General features: G+C 40.7%; 1 non-coding gene across 1 annotated transcript; it reads left to right on the top strand.

Moving 5' to 3' along the window:
• The first annotated feature begins 1,228 nt into the window (after positions 1–1,228).
• LOC123324667 lies at positions 1,229–1,332 on the top strand. The gene has a single exon (XR_006539944.1). It is a non-coding gene; the product is annotated as a U6 spliceosomal RNA (small nuclear RNA).
• The last annotated feature ends 4,280 nt before the right edge of the window (positions 1,333–5,612 follow it).

The following is a 5,612-nucleotide window of genomic DNA, read 5'->3' as shown; positions in this document are numbered from 1 at the left end:
GGGACATTGTTGTCTTTAAAAGGGTTTCTTTATGACTTCACCTGTTTTTGTGACTGTGGCATGTCTCCTGAAAAATGATTTCAGGGATTATACTGCAGGTCATCTGCCTCTTAGTGATTGTTTTAAAGATTCTTGGAGGATGCTTTCTGCTCTTTCCACAGTATGAGCCCTGGGCAATGAGCCAAAGTTGTTCTAAATCTCAGTTGAAAGCCCTGGCCCTTTGCATGTGAATATGTGCCAAAAGGAAGTCTAATAACTTATCAAGTTGAGGAACCTCCAGGAGGCCCAGAAGCAGGACTTTTTGAAAAGGGGTTTAGGGAGCAAGGTTATTAACTCTTGACCCAACTGTAGCCCTCCTTTGAGCTACTATTTCTACTTGGCTAATTGAGTACATTTTTCTTTTCAAAGACAATTGACCTAAGAGTCCTGAGACCTAGGTTTTCTCATTGAAACTTTTAAATGGGGGTGCCTGGGTGGCTCAGTCGGTTAAGTGTCTGCTTTCAATTCAGGTCATGATCTCAAGGTCCTGGGATGGAGCCCGGCTTCAGGCTCTCTGCTCAGCGGGGAGCCTGCTTCTCCCTCTCTGTGCATGCTCTCACTCTCTCTCAAAAATAAATAAATAAAATCTTAAAAAAAAGAAACTTTTAAATGAATTGTGCTATCGACCAACTCCAATTATCAGTCTATGCCTCACTTTTCTCCTCTATAAAATAGAGAGAGGATGTGTCTGACATACTTCATTAATATACCTTTAAAGTGAAAGTTCTGTGAAAGAGCGTAAGATAAATTATCTCAGCAAATTATTTGCCCAGCATCTCGTCTGCACTGTACTAACAGCTACAAGGAATTCAGAAAATACTTAGGAAATCCTTATTTCTAGTTTCCAGAAGATAAAGACATGACCTACAAAGCAGAAGATGCCAGATTCCTTCTAGGTTGATGCCGTGGATACTGTGGTATATCACTCACATTTCTATCCCTGCCTTCTATCCTTTTTAGATGGAAGTCTTCATTCCCCAGGAGTACTGACAGCTGACAGTTCATAGCTCATTACTCCCTATGTGCTCCTTACCCAAGGTCCTCACAGCCAATGACTGGTGGACAGAGGGAGGTAAAGGCCCTGACCCTCTTGCTCACAGCTCCAGAGCTCCCCAAGGGATTGGCTATGGCCCTAGTAGAGATAGTTTTGGAGCCCAACTTCTTTGTACAACCTTGCTTCCCCAACAAAATGCTTTGGGCAACACCTATACTAAAATTGGAACTATACAGAGAAGATCAGTATAGCCCCTGCACAAGGATGACATGCGAATTCATGAAGCATCCCACATTTTCCAACCAATAAAATCTTAATTATGAAAGAAAAAAATACCTTCATGCAAATCTCTATAGTCTGCTTCTGGGGAACCTGACTTACGGTAATTAACGAAGAACAAAAGTACTATGGGAATTCATAGAAAGAAGAAGGCAAATCCTGTTTGGGGGAAGATGGTATTTGTGATGTGGTTTGACAGATGTGTGGGGCTTCCATGGGTGGTGGAAGAGGTAGGGAAAGAAGTGTTTATTACTGTATTGAGAAGAAAGAGAATAGTTAAAGGCTCAGAGATCAGATGTATACAAACCTGAAAAGTAAAGTTCAGGGAGCCTGGCTATATGCTCCATTCATAGGGCACTAGGAGATCAGGATGAGAAGGAGGATGAGTATATATAATGGAGAGTCCTAAAACCGAGGCTTACAGTTTACAGTAACAAAGTAAATCAGAGAGAAGGAGAAAGCATGGAAGGTTTATTTAGAGGAGGAGTTAGGCAGTATAGGCTATGCTTTCAGAGAATGATCCAGAAGCAAGTATCATGAAGGACTCTAAGATAGAAGATACTTTATGGTGCTTAATAATCTTAGATTATATAAAAATTAGTAGAGTTCCAAATGAAACGAAGATACTGAAGCAGTTTGAAAATATATAATTACAGTACCCGGAATATGCCTTTTTTGTTTTTTAACTTAATAATTATCCAGGCCAGCTGGCTTGAGGATGACTGTAAGGGGGGGAGGAGAGAGGGGGTGGAATATGAGAGACAGAATATGAGAGAGAGAAAGAGAGAGAATAGTACAGAGAGGTAGGCTACATCATGTATTACCCAATGACCAATTGTTTATGGGCCCACAGCTCTCTAGCTCTGCTACCTTGGATTAGTCAGCAAATTGAGTGCTCTGGAATTCTAACTAGAGAATAGGCTGAGCCAAGTATGGTTGGCTCATATCACATCTTGGGGTTGAAATTCATCACTGCAGCTTATTATAATTTAGGCAAATCTTTTTACTTCTCAAATTCTCATATTCTTTATTTGTAGAAGTAAGTGGATTGTGATAAAATTTTAAGAGAACATTGTGTGAAATGCTTTGCCATGTGTGGTGCATAATAAACCCTCTACACATAAAACTTTTGCTATCATTAGCTCTGTCACTAATGGTCTAGACCTTGGGAATAATCTTTGACACCTCTGAGTCCTTAATTCCTTGTTTGAAAAACTAGTTGGTGGCTTTTTACAGCTATTACTTTCTATATTTTTAATGCTAGGTTTCAAGTATGATTTTCTTTAAAATTAAAATAAAAATGCAAATTAGTTAACCCCAACTCAACAAGATAGGTAAACTCTGTGAACTCACTTCTCAGAAATAGATGAGGAACTTGAATGGAGGAGCAAGGTACCATAGGCTTTAGTCCCTGCCAGAGCGAGGGTCTGTTTTGGAATTGTCTGGTCAATAGTGCTTTGTTTTCTGAGTCTCTCTGGGTGCTAGATCTACCAAATGTTTTGTTGTTTTTTTTTTTTTTTCCTACTGGTAAGATATTATCTACTCCAACTACTCACAAAACATTTGCATTCCTTGCTGTTGGGTTTGAGCCAGAGCCAAGGGCCCTTAACACTTCTTCTGCATGACATCAAGATGTTTCCTATGAAATACTGCCGTAGTCAGGCACTGGATCAAACTTAATTCATGAACAGATTCTTGTTCCTCTGCTATGCTTTCAATATCCTCATCTAGGTGTTAGGAAAAGCTTCATGGGCATCCGATATGTCAACACATCAGCACAGCTTGGATTTTAGCAGAGACCCAACAGAAGGCAGACAACAACCGAACTTGCTGTGGCAGAACATGGACATAATTCCTTTCTCACGTCCCCACCCTAATCCCTCACAGCTCATCTAGTACAAACTTGTACAGTGTGCACTCCAGATTGGAAAGAGAATCTGAAGGCAGCCCACTTTCCAAACTCTCTCACTCCCTGCCTTATGAATGGCGAATAGGACCAGAGGGCAGTGTAATGAACTGGTATCTCTAATCTACTGTAGGCAAGGTTTTCTACTACATATGATGCCAGTGCTTGGATTTCTATTGTAAGTCTTTTCTGCTCTGTTATTTTCTTTACGTATGTCACATAGTTCCTACTTAATGGGGAAAGAGTGCTTCGGGCGTGTGCCCCTTGTGAGCCTCTGAAGGCATATTAGGAAAATGTCTATACTAAGTTGCTATCTAGATTTTCATCTCATCTCTTATCCTTAACCTAGCTACGACTATAAAAATAGCTATCACACATTTGAAAGTCATAGAAAGAATCAGAAGGCTTAGATGCCTGTTCTGGTTCTATCTGTAAGAGTTTATATGACTTTGGTAAGTCACTTGCCCATCCTGAGCCTCCGTTCATTCATCTAAAAAATGGGAGTAATGGCAGACTGTGCTGAACTTTGGATGAAACTGCATGAGTGTTCTGTGGTTTTCAAAAATGTAACAGGCATATGAAGTAGAATCATGATTTCACAATTTTACGTTAGGCTGCCCTGACCAGAACTTCCCAACCTCTGGACCTCCATCAATAGATATCTGTCCAACTCTGCTATACGTAAAGGAAAACATAAGACTCATCTTTCATTACTCTTTGACTGCCATCCTTTATATGACTTCCTGGCAAGTACACAATGGTTTATCTGGTGAGGTAATTATGTTTTCGTCAATGGCTAGGGCCCAAAACAAATATCTTTACTGCTTTTTTGAGATAAATTCTTGTAAAAAGCTAGTGTTGGTGCTGCGAGAGGTGTCTTTCTATTCAGAAGGGAAAAGAAAGAACTTGCACTGGGCTTCTGATTCCCACTATCTTCCAGATACCATATTGAGAGCTACTTACCCCCTTAGTAGAGTAAACTTTACCCCATATTGAAGAGATCAGCTTGTCCTTAGTGGGGAGAAGCAGGAAAGATGTGTATATCTCTATAATTTGTCTGTCCTACTATAGCTTATCTTCTATCTTTGTGGACCAATTTTTGTAACTGAACTTCCTTATTTTTGTTAGGACAGCACTGGAAGAGAAGATAACTGTAGTCAAGACAAGCCAAAGAGTGCTCTAAACATAACTACCTTGACTTGAATCTCTGTCATGTCATCTTCCATCTGGATCTATCGCTGCCTTGTAAGTTCTGGTCATCTTCCACATGGCAGAGGCTAATTCCTTCAGGCAATGGACACTTTCCAAAACATTTAAATACCTCAGTGTTTCCCTGTTTTCCTGCCTGTGGCCTATTGAATAGCATGACATCTTAGAACCAGTTTCACATTTGAGGACTCTACCTTCATCCAGAATAGGGATGGCACAGATGACTTCCCCATTCAGGAGAGTAAGTCACCCTTACAGGTGAAGTGATATGGCCACCATAGTATGGAAACTTCTGAACATTAGCAGTAACATCCCGTAAATCCCACTTATCCCAAGGAATGCCCTCATAGAACAAGTCAGGGGTTTTTCTCAGACATTGAGGAAAATCCAACCCAGCTGCTTTAGTAACTATGCTAGTAGTCTCTTCCATGTCTGTCATGACTTTAAGTATTCAAACACTTTTATTTCATGATCAACGTGAACCCTACCACATGGCCAATCGGTCATGTATCCCCATTTTACATGAAGAATGAACAATGTGAGGTTCCTAGAGCTTCAGTGTCATTTCTATGCCACAGTGTTCACATAGCCTTCTGTCACTGGATTTAGACACTCTCTTAAACCACATCTTTATTCCTAGATCGATTTATCCTTATAGATAACTAGCAGACACGAGCATTTTAGAAGACGTGGCAATTAGCTAACTAACATAGTGGCAGAGGCTCTATATCTGATTGGACTTGTAATTGTCCTTTTTGGGGAGGAGTAAGGTGTCTTCATTTTCTCAGAAAAGAAAAAAAAATAAATGGATGCCTCATAATGTAGTAGCGTAGCCAGATATTCTGGAAGGCATGAGATATGATGCAGTGAAGAGCTGACTGTGTTAAGCAGAAGCCTTTTGCTCTACCTCAGATATTCTTGACTGCTTCATTTTTCCAAAATATCACCTGCCTCCCAGATCACACTGATACCACTTATTCCAGCACCCTAACTGAGTTTCCTGAATCACTTGCTTGGAGTCTGATTTGAAGCCTCAGGCTGAGCTCTGTTCATGCCACATGCCCTCCTTCTTCAGAGCTGGATAAAAAGGGAACATGGGATCTGCTTTACTGAGTGGTCATAGGGGAACAGATGATGTGAACTGGGGGTCTGAAGGAGTCAGACCCCCGGAGATAAACCCTGACC

The sequence above is a fragment of the Neomonachus schauinslandi genome, chromosome 4 (assembly GCF_002201575.2).
Source record: "Neomonachus schauinslandi chromosome 4, ASM220157v2, whole genome shotgun sequence".
NCBI lineage: Eukaryota > Metazoa > Chordata > Mammalia > Carnivora > Phocidae > Neomonachus > Neomonachus schauinslandi.
This window is presented reverse-complemented; position numbering and strand designations above follow the sequence as displayed.